This window comes from Sus scrofa, chromosome 1 (genome assembly GCF_054392235.1).
Source record: "Sus scrofa isolate SSC_HxYL_T2T_F1_AM1 chromosome 1, Sscrofa_HxYL_maternal_Yorkshire_Landrace_v2.0, whole genome shotgun sequence".
Lineage (NCBI taxonomy): Eukaryota > Metazoa > Chordata > Mammalia > Artiodactyla > Suidae > Sus > Sus scrofa.
In genome coordinates this window covers 135,429,610-135,451,112 of record NC_139383.1, presented here as the reverse complement: position 1 = coordinate 135,451,112, position 21,503 = coordinate 135,429,610, and the positions used below count along the sequence as shown (strand labels likewise).

Here is a 21,503-nt window from a genome sequence, read left to right as displayed (position 1 = left end):
CCAAAGTTACTTCAATAAAAAATAAACCTGAAAAAAAAAAAAAAAAAAAAAGAAAGCAAGCAAGCCAGGGGGAGGAGCTCAGAAATTAACAACTTTATTAGGTTGCTTTCCTGAGGCAACCGTCTCTTTGTGGTTACCTCAATAATTTTTGGTTTGCTAGTGTTCCTCTTTAAAAAGAAAAAAAAAAAGTATAGAAAAAAGTTGACTGAAACAAAAAATTCAAAAAACTAGTTCTTCAAAAATTGCAAAATGAAATAAATGTAAAACAAATGTAAGTAGTTATATTTTCAGGGGACTTTTTAAAGGAAAGTTTGTAACTCACATCTAAAGTTATTAAAGCTTAAAATTGCAGCAAGACTTCTGGACACCCAATGCATGCTATGAAAATGTTCTCTAGATCTGATGTGGTGGAAAACCACTCACCTACACTTCTCACCTACTTAGAGCAGCCAGTTGAAAACATCTAGCATGAAAGTATGATTGAACATGGTTTGGAGGCGAGCGGGTGAAAGCCAGCTGACCTTAGCCTCCACCCCTGAGGGAAAAGCGCTGCTCCAACGCTTAATAAGGTGAAGTTTTGGGGCTTCTCTGAGCCTCGGTTGCCTTAGCTGAGAAATGTGCATGGGAACAGCTGTCTCTCTGGACAATGTTTGGAACCAGACGAGAAGCACAGGGCCCACTGGAGGACCAGAAGACGCCAACCGCCGGGCCTCTGCCCACAGCCCCGCCTTCACCTTTGTCCCAGTTACGCAACAGAGTAGGCACCCAGATGGGGGAGAGCGATAGGTGCCCTCCGTGCCCACTCTGTGCCTAGGGCGCCCAGCCACACTCCAGGGTGCGCTGGGGGTAGGGGCGAGTCTGCCTCGCCGGCGGAGCCCCGGCCCGCTGGACCCACGTCCCTGGCTGTCCCCCGTGCGTGCTCATAAGCCTGGGTGCAGTCTGAACTTGGCCTTGGTGCTGGGACTGCGGCGCCGGGCGGGGCGCTGGCGGGACCTTTCCGGAACTTTCTGGGGGGTCGGGGCGGGGTGGGGCTCGCTCTCCCCGCCTCCAGCCTCCGCCCGGGGAGCGGGTGGTGCCCCAGCTGAGGCTGCAAGCCCCAGCGGGGAGCGGCAGGTTTTGCTGCGCCGACACTGTGGCCGGAGGCTCTGCGCGCCTTTGGGTAAGAGGCATACCCCTCGGCCGATCTCAGGCCCGTAGGGGAGGGGGACCAGGCGGGGACAGAGATCGCTCTGAGGCCGGTTGTTTATCTAGATATGTCCAAGCAGCTGGGACTGTTCCATCCCTCTTTACACTTTTCTTGCCCACACAGCATTCACAGCTCTTGCCGCCCTTGTTGGAACCTGGGTCTTGGGACCCCTTCCCAGTGTCAGGCCTCGGGGTCGCTGAGAGACCGGACCTGTGAGGAGCGATTAAATACTGAAGTTATCTGTTGGCTTGTGTATGGGGATTTTTTGCTAGAGTGTGTGGGAATTTCTGGCACCTTTCACCTGTTGACTGTGTTCTTAAGCATGTTTCCTGGGTCGCAAGTGAGCGCTCAGCCCCAGTGGGGTGGGAGGTGACGTCTGCTCCTTTGCCCATAGTGGGGCACGTTTCTCCAATGCCAGAGCTCAAGGGACCGAGGAGCGCTGGAGGAGGCAGCTTCAGCTGCTGCTGGAAGCAACAGAGGAGAGCATTTAGGGCCGTGCCCAACAGGAATTGGTGGAAAGAGTCCTCTGGTCCTTTCCTTTCCCATTCGTTTCTCTCTTTTAATTATAAAAATCCCAAACTAGCTTCATACTCAAAGACACAGTGAGCAGAGCCTCCGGGTTTGCCTGTACGGCCCATTGCTGTAATGTAGGTTTCTGACCAATTTTTGTGTCTTGTATCCCTTGGACAGTTCGGGGAAGACTAAGGACCCTTTCTCAGGGCAATATTCTTAAAGGTAAAAAAACAAAAGGCAAAGTATTATCAAGGAAACCAGTTCCAAAAAACTTGTCACAATATTAAAAGAATTTATGATATTTATGATATGTTCTTAAAAAAAAAAACAAAACGAATGCATTAAATAACAAGATCCGGCAGTGGATCTAATAGCTACTGAAATTTCGAAGTCATAATGAACATAAGATTTCAAGATTTAGAAAATCCTTGTAATATAAGAATATGTCTGTGATTTCTCTTTGTGAAAAAGTGGTGGGCACAGTCAGTATTCCTGGGGTTGTCGCCTGTATATGTAATTGAAGAAAGTGCTAAATTTCAGTTAGAGATTAATGAAAATAAAGATGTGAATTTTTATTTTCCACCCAAGTTCATGGTTAAGTGGAAAGGGTAGTGCACAGGAAGTCAGGTCACATGGCTTCTGGTCTTGACACTTCCATTGACTAGCAGCATGAGCTTGTCTTTTGGACTTATTTCCACCTTGACTTCTTCATTGTACAGTAGAGATAATCATGACTTCCTACTTATTTAAGGTGTCCAGCACTGCATCTGCTACAGAGAGGGTGAAATAAATCCCATTTATTAGAACTTGTTTTTCTCTCTTCCTAGACCCCAAGTTTATAGCCATCACCATTGTGTCTCCATTCTTGGTAGATGGAATGTACTCAATAAATACTTTTTGAATGAATAAGTGTATTGGAGAGGATTGCTTGAAAGTACATCTAAAAAAAACCTCCCAAATTCATCCAGGAGACAGCTGGTCGTTTGCAAAATGACTCTGCTTAAAATTTGGGCTTCTTTTTCCTACTGGCCGAACAATGTATAAACACATCTGGAGTTGGAGTGCTTGAAATATCAGTCAGGGCCTGTGGGTCTGTGTGTGTGTGTGTGTGTGTGTGTGTGTATTTGTGTGGAGGGTCTGTGTGGCTGGTGTTCTGCCAGAGAAAATGAAACTGAGTGTTGATGGCAAATTAGAATTCCTTTGGAGAACAGTTTCTCCTCCATCTTGCCTGAGTCTGGGCTTGCTAATCTGATGTGATGTAACACAGGAAATGTCTTACAGGGAGTGGAGACAGACTCATGATGAGGCAGTTCTGGGGACAGATGCATGTTACTCTTTCCTCTTTTCTTTTCACCTTTCCCTGCCTGCCCCACTACCTACTACATAACTCCTCTCTGACCCTGAATATTTGGTAAACAGGAGCAGTAGGTGCAAACTGCTAGAAGCTGCCCAGACTAGACCTGAAGCCAGCTGGTTGCTTCTTCATTCCCAGCCTTAAAAGTCTACATAATCCAACAAACATGGATGGTGATAGGAAGAAGAAAAGTAGATCCAGCCAGCTATCCCTGTGATTTACTTTCTACCTTGGGGCAGAAAGATGAGAGAGAACTTTGTAAAGAATGGTTAAGTTTAGAGCACATTGCTTGGAGTTCCCATCGTGGCTCAGTGGTTAAGGAATCCAACTAGGAACGATGAGGTTGTGGGTTTGGTCTCTGGCCTCAGTCAGTGGGTTAAGGATCCGGCGTTTCCATGAGCTGTGGTGTAGGCTGCAGATGCGGCTCGAATCTGGCATTGCTGTGGCTCTGGCATAGGCCAGCGGCTACAGGTCTGATATGAACCCCAGCCTGGGAACCTCCATATGCTGCGGGTGTGGCCCTAGAAAAGGCAAAAAGACAAAAAAAAAAAAAAAATAGAGCACATTGCCTGTAACTTTGGGAAAAGCAAATACCAGTGTTATGTACTGAATTGTGTCCCTTCAAAATTCAGATGTTGAAGCCCTAACCCCCAGTACCTCGGAATCTGTTTGGAGACAGGGCCTTTAAAATGAGATCATGAGGGTGGGGCCCTAATCCATCATGAGTAGTGTCCTTGTAAGAAGAGGAAAAGACACTAGTGGTGTGGGAGAGGCAAGACTATATGAGGGCACTAGGAGGTCCAAGCCTAGGAGAGAGGCCTCTGGAGAAACCACACGTACTGACACCTTGATCTTGGACTTCTAGCCTCTCGAACAATGAGAAATAACTTTCTATTGTTTGAGCTACCCAGTTCATGGTAGTTTGTTATGGCAGCCTGAGCAGAGTAATACATAAGCTGAGGAAATTTATTTATTTACTTATTTTAATTTTTTTTCTTTTATTTTCCCACTGTACAGCAAGGGGATCAAGTTATCCTTACATGTATACATTTTTCCCCCCACCCTTTGTTCTGTTGCAACATGAATATCTAGACATAGTTCTCAAAGCTGAGGAAATTTAGATTGAGTGTGAGCTCTTCATTCTCTTTCTTCCTTTGTTGCACTGACCTTCAAGGTCATGCATTCCAGATAATGTTGCTAAAAGATGGAGGAGAAAGGCCCAATTCAAATATGTTTTCTTGTGCCAAGCCACTGATATTCCTGGTTCCATTTTTGCTATAGGACAACCTCATGTTAATCAGGCAGGCTCATTCAACCTGGATGTTGGCTTTTACAAACAAAAGCTAAGCACAGGACCCTTTGGTTCTGCTGCTCCATGGGATGACCCCTCCTTGATGCAGTGGATGCTTCAAGTCTGGATACATGAGTGGGGCTGACTCACAGAGTAACTGAGAATATCAAGGTGAAAAGAGAGAGTTAATACATCAAATATGATACTGCTATAATTACCTAGGCCCAAAGTTACCTTGATCTTGAACTTTCAGCCTCCAGAACTGGGAGAAAATGCATTTGTGTTGTTTGGCCCATCCAGTCTGTGATATTTTTTTACGGCAGCTCTAGCAAGTTAATACTGGGGCACTGTATTCTAAATCATGATCCTAACACTTCCATTGCTGTCTCTCACCTCACCCACCAAGGAGATTCTTATACTCTCTTTGTACAGACAGCCTGCATTTTTGCTTGGATCCTGTCTGAGGTCATTAAGGCCTTCTTTACCTTCATGATCTTGACTGTTAGGAGAAACAGAACAGTGACCAGGGTAGCTGCTGTGCCTTATACAGAGCGGGTGCTTTATAAATGCATAGTGGGTGATGGGAAGATGTTGTTGGTCATCATCCTTAAGCACCATGGGGCGATTCCTTTCTAATCAAATGAATTTCCAAGATTTGACCCTAGTCCTTCCCTCAGGGAGCTTTCATTCTGTATAGCTGGGAATGGGCAGCCCCAGCCCCATACACAGTAATGGAGAGGAAATATCTGCATCTTTATTCTGGGACCAGTTCCTGACTTCTGGAAGGGAAGAGGGCCTCAGTGGTGGGGCCTATGGTGATTTCACTCTAGACACTTTCATTTTCCCTTGGCAGTTTGCTCTAAGGAAAATGATGTATTTTAACAACCACCTTGTTTACAGGATAGATTGTGAGTGCATCCCAAGGAGCTTTCTGTGAGCATGAAATGGTGCTTGAGGTGGGTGAGGGGCTATCTAGATTTTCATCATTGTGAGCCTTTCAAGGTCTAGGTGATCAAACCAAAGCCTGTCTTGAGTCATAGAGCAGGAGGGGCCTTTAAAGTCGACTAGACACATCCACTTATTTTACACTCATGAAAATAGGCTCAAAGTGGTTGTGACTTGACCATGGCTCCACAATGTCTACTTTCTCACGTAAAAAATGGGAATAGTAAAACCAACCTCTCAGCTTGTAAGAAATTATGTAAAGTTCATAGTCCAGTGCCTGTCAAATAGCAAACTTTCAACAGTTGTTTTCCGATTTTTTAAAAATTATGTCTGAGGTAGTGCACAGTATTTGCCCAATGAATCATGGTCAGTAATGGTCCAGGTGTTGGACCTGGGGGAAGGGAAGGGTTTCCATTCTGATTATGTTCTATGCCTGGTTACAAACCCTTGTCATTTGCTGCAGTATTTCAGAGTTCCAGTCAGTCTAAGGAATTAGTAGAGTAAGGATTCCCATTCAGGTATCTGCTTGTGAACCTCTTCAGGTATCTGCTTGTGAACCTCTTTTTCCCTTTCTCCCTTGAAATCCCCCTGTGATTTCAAGGATCACAGAGTTTTAGAAAAGGAAGAGACTTTTGAAGCTATTCTATCCAGTCCTTTATCCCATTGGTGACGAAAGCATGACCCAGAATAGTTAAGGATGAGCCCTCTGGCTCTACCTGGAATGAGGACCTGGATCTCCTGACAGCTGACGTGTCCTCAGACAAGGCTTCTGCAGGAATGGGGACTGTTTTAGTTAGACATAGGAAAGACATGAGCTTAAGGAACGTGGTATGCATGTCACCATACCTACCTCTCATTCTGTCCTAAGCATTAAAGGATTGATCTTCAGTCATGTTCAGGCAACAGTTATAGTTTGTAATTAAAAGAGTCTCTTCTCACTGTGTTCAGACCTCACATGCTGGACTCCAGGCAACAATAGGCTTGACAGATTGGCCAGTCCTCAGAGTGAAACTTCGATCCTCGGAGTCTTCTTGTTGGTAATACTCTGAGTGGGAATCCCAGCACTCCTGAGGCTGATGAGTAATTTTAATTTGATCATTGAATGGCTGTGGGAGACCATTGCATGAGCTAGATCCTTGCTGTGTGCCTGGAAGGAAATTAATTCCACATTAGGCCTCCCTCTCCAGTGTGTCTTGTTCTACACTCTTGGGATGGACACACATAGGCTTGTGTGGTCATTAAAAAGAAACCTTCAGGGAGGGAGTTCCTGTTGTGGTGCAGCGGAAACGAATCCCACTAGTATCCAAGAGGATGTGGATTTGATCCCTGGCCTTGCTCAGTGGGTTGGGGAATCTGGCGTTGCCATAGCTGTGGTGTAGGTCACAGATGCAGCTTGGATCCCGAGTTGCTGTGGCTGTGGTGTAGGCCAGATGCTGTCACTCCAATTTGACCCCTAGCCTGGGAACTTCCATGTGCCACAGGTGCAGCCCTAAAAAGCAAAAAAAAAAAGCAAAAAACAAAACAACTTTAGGAAGTTACTGTTGTGGCTTAGCAGGTTGAGAATCCAAGTAGTATCCATGAAGATGTGGGTTTGATCCCTGGCCTTACTCAGTGGGTTAAGGATCTGGTGTTGCCGTGAGCTGTGGTGTAGGTTGCAGACACGGCTTGAATCTGGTGTTGCTATGGCTTCGGCATAGGCTGGCAGCTGCAGCTCCAATTCTACCCCTAGCCCGGGAACTTCACATACTGAGGGAGTAGCCCTAAAAAGCGGAAAAAAAAAAAAAAAAAAAAAAAGGAAAAAGAAATCTTCAGTATACTTGACAAGAGACCAACTGTGATGGGTTGAAGGAGAGCTAAATTGTGATGATCTGCACACTGAAACTTGCGTGGTCAACCTCTCACTGGCTAAAGCAAATGGAGACACAAGGCGTTTCCTCCTATAAACTCAATCAAAATCTTTCACTTTCAATTGAATAATCCAATTGATTGGCTTATTTTTTTCCTTTTCTGGAGCCCTAATGTGAGATAATTCTCCTTATGTAAATAGAATTTTTATTATCTGCTTAGCAAATGCACGGTTTGGTCCCTCCTTGTTATAAGGCTTTCTGATCGTAAAAAGAGGATAGACTAGGGAAACTTGTAGGAAATTTCTCAGCAGCAAAGGGAGCCACTGTTTGATTGCCACGTCCTCATTAGTAAGTCTTAATTAGTAATTCTTATTTATTTATTTATTTTTTTGTCTTTCTGTCTTTTTAGGGCCACACCCGAGGCATATGGAGGTTCCCAGGCTAGGGGTCTAATCAGAGCTTAACCACTGGCCTACACCACAGCCACAGCAACGTTGGATCTGAGCCACATCTTCGACCTACACCACAGCTCACAGCAATGCTGGATCCTTAACCCACTGAGAGAGGCCAGGGGTCCAACCTTCATCCTCATGGATGCTAGTAAGGTTCATTAACCACTGAGCCATGATGGGAACTCCTCTTTTTTATTTTTTAAATTTTTGTTTTTTTTTTTTTTTTGCTTTTTAGGGCTGCCACATATGGAGCATCCCAGGTTAGGGGTTGAATCAGAGCTACAGCTGCCAGCCTACGCCACAGCCACAGCAACATAGGATCCAGGTTGTGTCTGCGACCTACACCTTAGCTCATGGCAACTGCCGGATCCTTAACCCACTGAGCGAGGCCAGAGATCAAAACCACAACCTCATGGTTCTTAGTGGGATTCATTTCTGGTGTGCCACAATGGGAACTCCAATCAGTAATTCTTTAAATTTTTTTTTAAGTTATAGCTGATTTATTATGTTCTGTCAATTTCTGCTGTATAGCAAAGTGACCCAGTCATATACATTCTTTTTCTTATATTATCTTCAATCATGTTCTATCACAGTTAATCAGTAATTCTTTAAAGAAGTGCTTCCAGTGTTCTCCTAAAGAGTTAGGGAACTAAAGAGCCCCAATGTGGCTCTAAACCCTGAATCGTCAGGGAGCTGTATGGGGTTGTTTTTGTCTCCTGAATAATTTACCCTGGCCCATTCCCAGAGTGCTAGCTTCACAGTTTAAGTGTTTAAACAAATATTGGCTATTATAACAGCTCTGAAGGTAGAGTTCTAACATGGCCCTGCAGGCCTAAATGGAGATTGCTTCATTTTCTTTGTTAACACAGTAGTAATCCAGTTCCTGAATACAACAGGCGCTACCATTACTCCGGGGAGGTGAGCCAAGAGGAAGGGCGCTGCCTGCCTAATCCCTTGGTGGACCCTGCCCATTCCATTCTCAGGGGGTGTGGTTTCCTTTTCTCTCTGGCAGCTTTGGATCTTTACTGCACTTGGAGTAATTCTGTCTGGTTGCTTACATATGCTCTTCAGTGGAGTCACCTGGACAGGGCCCCAGTTCACATTCTTCCTTCTTTCTCCCCCATGGCTAATCTGTCACAAAATTTCCTTTGGCATATGTTTTGCATCCACACTTTCATTTCTGTTCTCATGTCTGTTCCAAGCATTTGCTGGTGCTTGAATTTCTGAAACAGCCACTTCACACATCTTTATGCTCCTGGTCTTTCTTGTAACTCAAGACAGACGACTCTTACTCATCCCAGGCTCCCCAGTCCCAGTTTAGGACAATTCCCGGCACAGAGTAAACACTCAAAAATGCTGAACTCAACTGAATTGCTCTGATTCATCCTCTCCTCTCCCCCCAGGGGGTCCTCTTGAGCTTCACTAAGAACTTCCATAACCTTCAGCAGGAACTACGGCTCACAGGCCTCCAGAGCTGAGCAGGTAACAAATGAGGAGGCCGTGTGGTGCTGGGCGAGCTGGGACCTTGTGCACGGTCTGATGGGCAATGACTGCTCAGCTCTGGCCGACTGTTGATATGGGAGAACGTGGGCTCAGTGTTGTCAGAGAGGCCAACAATTTGGAATTTTGGGAGTGAAATAGCCAAAGTTTTTAATGTTGACACTAATTCAGAATTAAGCAAGATATGTGATACTTCCTTGTTTCTGCCCACATAACTCCTCTCTCTTCTGCTGCCTGGGTTTCAACTTGGGCTCTTTTTTTTTTCCTCTGAGGGGCCCTTCCTACCTTTTATCCAGTCATTCTCTTTCCCCTACATCGGTTTTATCTGACTCTCTTTATTTGTATTTCTAATGCTAGCACCTAACCAAGCCTTATCACTCACACCTGGACCTCTGCACTCGTCTCCTGACTTCCAGAACTGATTTTGTCTCTCCTCCAATTTAATTTCCTCCCTGATACGTTTTCTCAAAGCTGCCCCCCTTCATTCTGTCACCTCTTAAAACTTAGATTTGTCGATCTAAAGCCTCAGTTCCCTAGTGTGACCCCACCCTTTATTTTTGTCTTTTTGGGGCTGCACCTGTGGCATATGGAAGTTCCCAGGCTAGAGGTCGAATCAAAGCTGCAGCCCCTGGTCTACCCCACAGCCAGAGCAACACTGGATCCAGCACTGCATCTGTGATCTCATCTGCAGCTTGCGGCAACACCAGATCCTTAATCCACTGAGTGAGGCCAGGGATTGAACCACATCCTCATGGTGAACACTAGTCAGGTTCTTAACCCGATGAGCCACAACAGGAACTCTTTTTTTGCTTGGCCCTTTATAATTGGGCTGTGACATTCCTTTGTCATTTACTCCCCTCAGTATCTGTCAAATCCAGTTGGCCTTCCCACCTTATCAAAGTCTTGAGAAACAGTTGGCATGCTCAAATAGTGTTATTAAGAAGGGTTTGATGAAATAACTATTTACAAAGGTGTGGGCAGGGTTAAGGGGAACCAACAAGCCTGGTGAAGCAGTGGTATTGATTCAGGGCCTGAAGAAGCAAGCAGAGGGTGTGGTGACAAGAACTCTGAGTAAGAGCTGTAGCTAAGGGAGGGGCACCCACCAGGACCCAGGCGTCTGGCTGGAGGACTATAGCACTGCTGAGCTGAGGCTTGGCTCAAAGGGGTCTGGGTGATAAATATCCTAATGTCATTCTTTTTCCATCCTTTAATCTCCTGGTGCCTCCCATTGGTTTAATCCAACTGGAAGCCAGAGGACAAAGGCCAGTTGACACCACCTCACTGTTCAGCTCTTGGGGATTGAAGGAGGGCAGAGAAGGCTGGAGAGGGGTCTGGAGGGCAGTCACCATTTCTGATTCATTTACTTGTGCTACTCTCTTCCCTCAGTATTCTCCCCCCTCCCCTGCCCGCCCCTCCCCCCTCCCCATCGCATTTCCACTTGTCCAAATGCTGCCAGTCTTTTAACTCCTGCTCGGATTCTGTTTTATCAAGCTGTCATTGATTATTCCTTCTCTGCTTAAAACTCCCAGGGTGTTTTGCTCACATTGATTATATTGCTCCTTGCTTCTGCTAGTTAAGTCTTAAGAGCTGGAATATAAACCCAGATTTTTGGAAGCCAGCCCCAACTTTCCTTCTCTTAATCCAGAGATGACATAGGTGCTAGAAAATGCAGGTACCCCAATTTGAGGCAGCTATACCTGAGGTGGTGGCTAGAGAATGCTGCACTCTCAGTAGGCTGCAGAGGTTTTGTGCCTGTTGCCACCAACTGTTTAGACCCCAGAGATGATAAGGGGTGAGGGATCTCTCTGCATCCTCTTTTGCAAGAAAGAACCAATTCCATTCTTGAGGGCTCCACCCTCAGGACCTGATCACCTCCCAAAGACCCCACCTACTAATACCATAACCTTTGGAAGTTAGGATTTCAATCTATGGTTTGGGGAGGGGCATAAAATATTAAGATCATAGAATGACTTAGCAGATAGAAGGGTTTATTCGATACCTTTACATGTCAGATGTGTACACAGTGAATAAAGGTGGAACTTCATTCAGAAAAGAAACCTATCAGGGTGGAGGAAAAGACAGAGCACTGGGACGCTTCTTTACTCAAGCTAGAAAAAGAAAGATGTGCACGCATCTCACTACCTTTAACATTCCAATATTTAAATTAGACCTTCTCACACTGAAAGAAACTTTCCCCTGGAATTTGGCTCACCTTATTCTTGGCTGTGTTAGCAATAGCTGGCATGGTCTGCTGTTCTTCCATTAGCACCTAAAGCGAATAGACTGGGAGTGGGACCAGAACTGGATGGGGAAATTTCTGTCCATCTGTACAGGTCCGTGTATGTAGTAGGTACCCAATAAAGACTTGTGGAAACATTTTTAGATGAAGTAGAATTGTGACTGTGCAGATTTCATGTAACTCTTGCTTTCCATGAAGATATACTCGCACATTTAGCACAGCTAAATGTAATTTAATCTGCATGCCTTCTGTGTGGGAAATAAATCTGTAAATAAAAATATAGCTCAGATGATGTTTTTTGAGCTCTTTTGACTGCTGATCCATTCCTTAGTTAAATGGATGAAAGAGATGTGAAAACTTATCTTTTTTTTTTTTTTTTTTTTTTTTTTTTGGCTTTTTGCCATTTTTAGGGCTGCTCCTGCGGCATATGGAGGTTCCCAGGCTAGGGGTCTAATCAGAGCTGTAGCCGCCGGCCTACACCAGAACCACAGCAGTGCAGGATCCTAGCCGCGTCTGCAACCTACACCACAGCTCATAGCAACGCTGGATCCTTAACCCACTGAGCAAGGCCAGGGATCGAACCCACAACCTCATGGTTCCTAGTTGGATTCGCTAACCACTGAGTCACGATGGGAACTCCAAACTTATCTTGTTGGAGAAGCCATCTCAAGTTTCAATACAAAGAGGTGATAGAGTGTGACGAAAGAAGGCCTGGAGCTATATTCTTTAGGAGTAATTATTGCATTAAAAAAATCATACTGGGAGTTCCCGTCGTGGCGCAGTGGTTAACGAATCCGACTAGGAACCATGAGTTTGCAGGTTCAGTCCCTGCCCTTGCTCAGTGGGTTGACGATCCGGCGTTGCCCTGAGCTGTGGTGTAGGTTGCAGACGCGACTCGGATCCAGCGTTGCTGTGGCTCTGGTGTGGGCTGGTGGCTGCAGCTCTGATTCGACCCCTAGCCATATGCTGTGGGAGCGCCCCAAGAAATAGCAAAAAGACAAAAAAAAAAAAAAATCATACTGTAGCTATGCTATTTAGTTGCAAAGGTTGACCCACTCATTCACATAATTTTAACCTTAGACAGTAATATGTAATTAAATTGCTTTTTAGATGCCACCTGACAGTTCAGCGGATGTTTAAGGAAACGGTGCAGAGCAAAATTTGATAAATATGTAAAATCTTTGGTCTGGCTGCACAATGAATGTATTTTAACATAAGGGTATTTAAATGTACTTGGATTTGTTTTCAGTCAGATATGGTGAAGCCAACATCAGGACATTTCTGCCTTAAAGAAAGAAGTTTTGACTCCCAGTTCTCTAGGGACGGGAGGCATGGTACATCCTGTGGGGCCACATGGGGAAGCACCAGCATTGGTCAGGAGGTAGAAAAATTGAGGGGAAAACATGGGGCAAAACCTATAATGTGGATTTCGGGAGGCAGGGGGAACAGGATGATGGGTTTGAGATTGGCTAATTTGAAAATTTTTAGTAGGCTCTGGTGTATAGAGGCTGCCCTGGTTGTCTGATGTCTGGCCCTGGGATGATTAGGGTAGAGGAATACTGCCTTCTGGAATGTTAAAGCCAGATAGAGGAAATGGTCTAGGTATGGGCTCTGGGTTGGTTGGTTTGCTTATCAAAGGTGTGCTCCCAGATGAGAGAGGTTTACTGTCTTCAGGAGTTAGCTATCTCTGGAAGGGACAGTCTCTTTAGGATGAACAAAGCCCCAGAAGGTCAAATCATCATAAAATACAGAAATTAAAAACATGCTTAATACAGTAGGATTCAAAATATCTCCAGGAAAGACTCATGTAGTGTCTTACCCAGTGCTGTTGAGAAGTGCCACTAATAGACCCACATACTTTGCTTGCATGTACTTCAGATTAAGATGAGAACTCATTAAGAAACCTTGGCATTTGGGGGACAGCTTTTGGCATTTTCTCTGCTATCTAATCATAGTACAATCTCCTTCCCAAGATTTTTCCAGATTTGGACATGCCCTTTTATAGGTTAAATCAGAGAGTATGATGGCTAATCCCATGTGTCAGTTTGACTGGGCCACAGGGTCCCAGACATTTGGTCAGACATTATTATGTGTGTATCTCTGAGGGTGTTTCTGGGGGAAATCAGTCAACTGAATGAAGCAGATTGCCCTCCCCAGTGTGGGTACGCCCATGCAGTCAGCTAAAGGTCTAAATAGAACAAAAAGGCTGACCCTCCCATGAATAAGAGAGAATCCTTCCTGTCTGGCAGTCCAGCATTGGTGTTCTCCTTTGCTCATACTGGAATGAAACATCAGCTCTACCAGGGTCCTTTTTTTTTTGTCAGGACCGCACCCATGGCATATGGAAGTTCCCAGACTAGATGCTGAATTGAAGCTGCAGCTGCCAGTCTATATCACAGCCACAGCAACACTGGATCTGAGCCAATCCTTCAACCTTTACCACAGCTTGTGGGATCCTTAACCCATTGAGTGAAGCCAGGCACCGAACCCGTATCCTCACTGACATTATATCAGGTTCTTAAACCACTGAGCCACAACAGGAATTCCTCTTCCAGGGTGTTTAGCCTGCTGCTCCTTTGGACAGAAACTACAGCATTGGTTCTCATGGGTCTTCAGCTTGCTGATGCAGATTTTGGGACTTGTCACCCTCCACAGTGGTGTGAGCCATTTCCCAGGAGTATCCTTGGTATAACAGGGACAGTGCTTTAGTTTTCTCTCTTACTCCTTTCCATTGCCTCCAGTTAAATCCTGGTTTTGTCCTTTACTGGTTGTGTGGCCTTGAGGCTAAAGCCAATCTCCTGCAACCTCACTTTTTTCAGGTGGTCAAATGGAGATGCTACATCTACCTCAAGGGCTGAGCGCCGTGCTTGGCACACAGGATTCTGGGCTGGGACAGTCATGAGCCAGCTTTAGACTAGGGATTAGGATCTAGCTTCGGATTGTTAAACTGGCAAGGGCTGGGAGGGGCTTTGACAAAGCCCAGGACTGGTAGAGGGAGGGACAGGGCCAGTTCAGTGAGTTTCTGGGGTGGGCGGACACAGTGCCCTAGAGGAGTGCTGTAGGCACTAGAGGTGGATTTACCGAGAAGCAAATGAAATTTAAGCTTCAGGGCCTCTCTCCTGCACAGGTCTCTGTGGGTGCTGGAAGTTCCAGGAGCAGAGGCAGGAGATGTAGCCAGGTTATAACGAGGAAACATTTCTATGCTTGTATGTCTGATTCATTGCCTAAAAGAGACCTCAGAAGAGTCCTAAATCACCAAGGATCCAGACATTTATTGTGACTTATTTTCTCAGTCAAAATTAATATTAACTACTGTATCTGGTTTTTATAATTTTAGGGTCTTAAATTGTATAGGTTTCAGGGCCAGTAAATCCTGGATGCCTCTGCCTTGAGGGCTGCTCTTCTGGGAGCTGGCATGTGGGGCCACTTGGGGTTGCAGGACTCCTCTGCCTTGCCTGGCCCAGCAAAGAGGCCATCCTGAGGTCTGGAGCTGGGAGAAGGTCCAGATTGGGAGCTTCTCCACCTCTGAACTGCTAGCTCCTGCCTAATATGTGCATTGCGGCTCCAAAGAGCGTTCAGAAAAAGTTGCTGTTTACAGAAAGGGCTTACTGTAGCTTTGGCTCTGCTACAGATTTGAAAGGTCACCTCACCTCCTGGGAGCCTCGGTTTCCCCATTTGTGATTTTGTTTGTTTGTTTTGTTTTTTTGCTTTGCCAGTGGCATGTGGAAGTTCCTGGGCCAGGGATCAAACCCATACTACACCAGTGACCAGAGCTGATGCAGTGACGATACTGGATCCTTAACCCTGTGTGCCACAGAACTCCCAGTTTCCTCATTTGTAAAGTATTAGTGCCTCCCGTGTGGGCTCAGCTGTGGGCCCTGTGAATTGTAAGGCACCATGTATGTGGGAGGGGAAGTAGGACTAACTGTGTTGCTACTACTTGTATTTCTATTATATGCTATTATTTGAAATATGCTCAGACCTTAACCTTTCAGTGACTAAACAGTGAAGCTAATGGCCACCCTGACACACTGTTTTTTGACTTTTTTTTTTTGTTTTGCTCACTCATTTTAATTTTTTATTATGTAAGCTTTCCAGGATATGCAAAAATACACAGATTATCACAAGGAATGCTTATATTTATCCATAAGTTGGCTTCAGATTATTATCAACTCTGAAATAATGTCATTTGGAGCAACATGGATGGACCTAGAAATTATCATTCTAAGTGAAGTTAGACAAAAACACATATCGTAAGATATCACTTATAGTGCAGGTTTAAAAAACAGTACAAATGAACTTATTTACAGAACAGAAATAGACTCACAGACATAGAAACCAAACTTACGGTTACCAAAGAGGAAAGGCGGGGTGGGAGTTATACATTTGGAATTAGCAGTTACATACTACTATATATCAAATAGATAATCAACAAGGTCCTACTGTATAGCACAGGGAACTATATTCAATATCTTGTAATAACCTATCTGTAATGGAAAATAGTCTGAAAAATAATGTAACAATCACTTTACTGTACAATTGGAATACTGTAAATCAACTATACTTCAATAAAAAATATCAACTCATGGCCAATCTTGCATCATTTACGCTTTCACCTTTTCACCTCCTATAATAACTTCGAGCAAATTCCAAATAATTTCAACTGTAAGAATCTTAGTATGTATTTTTAAAATTTAAAATCTCTTAAAAATTGTCAGTATTATTATTCTATTCACCTATCTCCCCAAAACTTAGATTTGTTTTTTCCAATTTGCTTAGCAGGCTGAAAGTTACTTATTTTAATTCAATGAATTTTATATTTATAGTTGTACAGCCATTATCACAATCTAATCTTAAAACATTTCCATCCCAAACTACCAGTCTACCCCTCTCTTCCCCTCAACCTGTCCCTTTGGTAACTATCACTTTTTCAAAATCTGAGTCAGTTTCTGTTCTGCAAATAACTTCATTTACATCCTTTTTTTTTTTTAAGGTTCCACATGTAAGTGATAGCATATGATGTTTGTCTTTTACTCTGTCACTAATTTTGCTTAGTATGGTAATTTCTAAGTCTATACATGCCACTATTTCCTTCTTTTTTATGGCTAAGTAACATTCCATTGTGTATATATACCACATTTTCTTTGTCCACTCCTCTGCTGATGGACATTTAGGTTGCTTCCATGTATTGGCTATTGTTTATAGTGCTGCAGTGAACATTGGGGTACATGTATCTTTTTGAGTCATGGTTGCCTCTGGATAGATTTCCAGGAGTGGGATTGCTGGATCATATGGTAATTCTATTTTTAGGTTTTTGAGGATCTCCATACTGTTTTCCATAGTGGTTACACCAATTTACATTCTCACTAACAGTGTAAGAGGGTTCCCTTTTCTTTGCACCCTCTCCAGCATTTATTATCTTTAGACTTTTTGATGATGGCCATTCTGGCTGGTGTAAGGTGGTAGGTACCTCATAGTAGTTTTGATTTGCATTTCTCTAATAATTAGTGATGTTGAACACCTTTTCATGTGTTTTTGACCATCTGTATGTCTTATTTGGAGAGTTGTCTCTTTAGATCTTCTGCCCATTTTTTGATTTCCTTTTTTCTTCTTTTTTTTAGTATTGAACTGCAGAAGCTGTTTGTATATTTTGGAGATTAATCCCCTGTCAATCCATTTGCAAATATTTTCTCCCATTCAGTAGGTTGTCTTTTTGTTTTGTTTATGGTTTCCTTTGCTATGCAAAAACTTTTAAGTTTAATTAGGTCCCATTTGTTTATTTTTTTTTTATTGTCATTACTCTAGGAGGTGGATCTGAGAAGATATTGCTGAGGTTTATGTCAGAGTGTTTGGCCTATGTTTTCCTCTAAGAGTTTTATATTATCTGGTCTTACATTTAGGTCTTTAATCTGTTTTTGGTTTTATTTTTGTGTATGGTGTTAGAGAGTGTTCTAATTTCATTCTTTTACATGTAACTGTCCCGTTTTGCCAGCACTATTTATTGAAGGGACTGTCTCTTTTCCATGGTATATTCTTTCCTCCTTTGTCATAGATTAGTTGGCCATAGATGTGTGAATTTATTTATGGGCTTTTTGTCCTGTTCTGTTGATCTATACTTGGTTTTTTGTGCCATTACCATACTGTTTTGATGATTATAACTTTGTAGTATAGTCTGAATCCTGGGGTCTTGATTCCTTCAGCTCCATTTTTCTTTCTCAGGAATTCTTCAGGTAGCAAGCTAAATGCCACATGTTCCCTCCTACCTCACTCTTTGGGACCCAAGCTACTTTACACTTGAGTGTAAATAAAATTCAGCTGGTAGACATTTTCCCTGAATTATCTCTTAGGTCAAATGTTATGAGAACTCAGTTGAGTCAGTTTGAATTAAACTCTGCTGCTTCAATTAGTAATGTAACCTTAGGCAAGTGTTCTAACCTTATGCCTAACCTCATATTTTTCATCTGTAAAGTGGGGATGCTAACACTCCCTTTACAAACTTATTGTAAGGAGTTTCTGAGATGGAATTAGTAAAGTACAACTAGTAAGTGTTAGCTGTTATTATTATGACAGTTTCTCCCTATTTTTACATATAAAATCCTGTATTTTGGAAGTAATTTGGTTGAGAGATGCAAGTAACTGATGATGGCCTTGACTGATTTAAGTTAAAAGGCCCAGCAAGCCTAAGGGCGAGGAGCTAGTGGAGGAGGCGGAGCCTTCTAGGAGTTTTACCAACTGGACACTGGATGTAAGCCCAGCCTGTGCTGTGTAAACAAGTTTCACTTGTATCTCAGAGACTGGCACTCACAGGGATCCAGACCATTAGGACATCACAGCTCAGTGGAAGCTGGGCTGGGAAGCTGGGAGCTGAGAGGTCAGGTAGGAAGAAGGGCGTGGGTGGCAAGAGCTGGAGGCTGTTTGTTGTCTGTTTTCCTCTGGATTTTGGAAGTTTTCTACAAAGGTGATAGATATATTAAAGGTTGGCCTTGTGGCTAGTGAAACCCAAAGCAGAGTGGACCCAGCCTGACATGGGCTTGAAATAAAACAATTGTGAACCCATACAAAGACCCCACTGTTTCCTCAAGAGCAAAAAATAGCTGGAAGATTGACTAAGGCTTGCTGGCCTGATGGGTCTTTCATTAAGATGCTCTGAATAATCCTTGTTTAGAGGCCAGTTCTGTTTGAACTCAGCCAAGTGTCCTAGCTGACACTCTGTGAGTGGCATGTCACATGGCATAAGATTAGGGAGCTCCTGAGGCTGGCAGTCAGCGCTACTTGTCTCAGAAGGGCTGGCAGTGGACGGATGTGGTGTCCCCAAAACTTGTCTAGACCAGGGGCCAGAATCAGTGGCCAGCAAGGTAAGTAGGATGTATCTGACTGGCTGTCTTATCTTTCTGTCAGCAGAGATTTTTCTTCTTTAGTCAGACAACAAGTACAGCAAAGGATTTATTTTGATCCTTTAAAGGAAGCACTCAGTTGATTTAGGATTAATTTAAGAAGTTTTGTCTCACTTAAAAGCATGATATTGTTTAATTATATCACGTATTTGTTAAATGAAATGCATTTATTTCAATGAAATAAATGTGCCACTTGCTAAATAAAAGTGAATTTCACCTTATTTATTGATTTTTAAAAAAAAGTGTGTGTGTTTCACTTTGTAAAAGTGTAGAGAGAAAGCACCTGCATTCTTCTGCATCTTCTGCACCTCACAGGTACGTATGCTACAGGCTACCTTCTAGGGATACTCAGAGACTTGGATTTATGTTCCCTAGGTGTTTTGTTGACAGAAATTTTTATTTCTTTTCTGTTGACTTTAGGGTCAAGTTTGGCCTTTCTTCCTGCACTATCCCCCATTCTGGTTAAGATAAGTGACTTGTTTCCTTCATTGTCTGGTTTTTTGATTGTTGTTCCAAATAGACTTGGTTCAGGTCAATGTCAGGAATTACTTGGTTCCTGTGTATGTTTTCTGACACTACTTCTAACACCAGATTTTTGACTTTTCCAATACCAAACAGTTCTCTGATACCAACTTTTATCCAGCAATTCAGTTCTGATGTTAGCTCCCAGAGCTGCAGATGAGGTCCTATTTGACCCACACTTCTGCCTGGCTGACTACAAATGTAGGGATTCCCAGGATCCCTTCTTATGTTTGATCGTTTATTAGAATGAGACAGAAGTCAGGAAAACACTTCACTTATACTTAATAGTTTCTAACTAAAGCTAACTGCAACTCAGGAATGGCCAGTAGAAGAGATTCAAGAGGGCAAAGTATGGGAGGGGTTGTGTGGCACCACTGTACCAGGACTTCAGCGTGTTCACCAGTGTGTGAAGCTCTCAGAATCTCATTGCTCAGGAGTTTTATTATAGAATTCTATCTCCAGCTCCCCTTCCCTCCCAGAGGATGGTGGTGGGAATGAAAGTTCCAATCCTCTCATCATGTTTGGTCTGGTGATTGACCTCCATTATGAATCTGTCTGGGGATCCCACCCAGAGTCACTTGATTAACATAAACTCTGTTATGGTTGCAAGGGGCTCCTTATTATTTGCTATTGCAGAACAACTTTTACCACCTAGGAAATTCCAAGGGTTTTAGGAGTTTTGTACCACAAAAAGGGAATAAAGCTTAAACATATATATTTTATTATATTGCAGTTCTAAAGTGGGATATTAAAAATTATGATTATGCATTATTGTTCTGGGTTTTTTTTTTCTGGTCTTTATATCATGCCCTACCTTCTCCACAAATAGATTATGGTCCTGATTTTTCTGATCTGAAAGTTAGGATGACATTACAGGGTTAGAATGAGAGTGTTTCCGAGATGATCAGGTATTTTGAAACCTGGAACATTTCCTCTAACACATTCTTTTATGTTTTTGGACTTCAGGGAGATCCCTTCATTGTTTAGCGGTTAACAAACCAGAGTAGTATCCATGAGGATGCGGGGTTGATCCCTGGCCTCGCTCAGTGGGTTAAGGATCTGGTGTTGCCATGAGCTATGGTGTAGGTTGGAGATGCCTCTTGTATCTGGTGTTGCTGTGGCTCTGGCGTAGGCCAGCTGATGTAGCTCCGTTTAGACCCCTAGCCTGGGAACCTCCATATGCTACAGGTGGGCCCTAAAATAGTCAAACCCCCCCCAAAACAAAAAAACTTCTGTCGATAGTTCATAAGTGAAATTTGAGTGCAAGGGCCAGGACATTCTGCTTGATGACTATTATTAGCGAAGTTGATAGAACTGATTCAGAGGACTTTGTGTTTATAAATACTGAATCCAGAAGTAGGGTATGGGTTACTGCTGAAATAAAGCAGAACTAGCCTTCTTGGCTGGAAAAGGAAATATTTGCATAAAGTCTTCCTCTCTCAAGAGAAGAGCCAAGGGGTGTTAGGCCGGAAGGGAACTAGGAGGTCTAAGAGCCTCAGACGCTGTGGCTGGAAATCAGAAACTTAGCCAAGCGTCCTTCTAGGTCATTATTTTTTAACTCTTCATGGAGTAAGATGTGTCAGGACCATGAAAAAAAAACAGTTTCCTGAAAAGGCAACGTTGCTGTGATTTTGTCTTTCTCTGGAATGTGAAGTCTATTCACCATAAAATGTATTTTTTCCCTATCCAACAGCAATATCCTCCTTGATAGTTTCCCTGACTCCTCAATCATTGAAAGACAAAAAACAACCCGACCACAAGCAAAACCCAATTGTGGGATTTTAAAATTTAAATTTCATTAAACTTGAGAAAAGCACACACAAAGAAGAGGAAGAAAATCAGTGATAGTTATATCAAAACATTGCTAATATTTAGGGGTCAGTACTGTGGAGAAGTGATTTCCCTATTCTGGGGAAGAGTGGAAAATATATCTTTTTTTTTTTTTCATTTAATGTTATCATATAAGCATTGTTCCATTGTTGATGAAGATCACAGATATAGTAGATGTAGTGTCTTAGAGTAAAGGCTCTGACACTAAAATGTCTGGGATTTAAATCACGGTCTGCCATGTGTGAGTGCTCTGCTTCTGTTTTATCAACTGTACAATGTGGATGATAGTGACAGCCAACTCACAAGTGAAATGCTTCTGTACATTAGTACATGTTTGTTATTATCATCAAAATAGATTTTACTATATTACATTACATACATTAATGTATGTATATAGTAGAAATTTTTATAAGATGCAGAAAAGAAGAAA

General features: G+C 43.2%; 1 protein-coding gene across 12 annotated transcripts in view; it reads left to right on the top strand.

Annotated features, from left to right (window-relative positions):
* SQOR (sulfide quinone oxidoreductase) overlaps positions 1 to 21,503 on the top strand; it is a 377,873-nt gene that overhangs the window by 318,006 nt on the left and 38,364 nt on the right. For 2 of the 12 annotated variants that reach the window (XM_005659637.4, XM_021092068.2), the window contains exon 1: positions 18,598 to 18,682. The exons of 1 other annotated variant lie outside the window; for it this stretch is intronic. The gene's annotated coding sequence lies outside the window, so the exon portion shown is untranslated. 12 annotated transcript variants of the gene reach the window in all.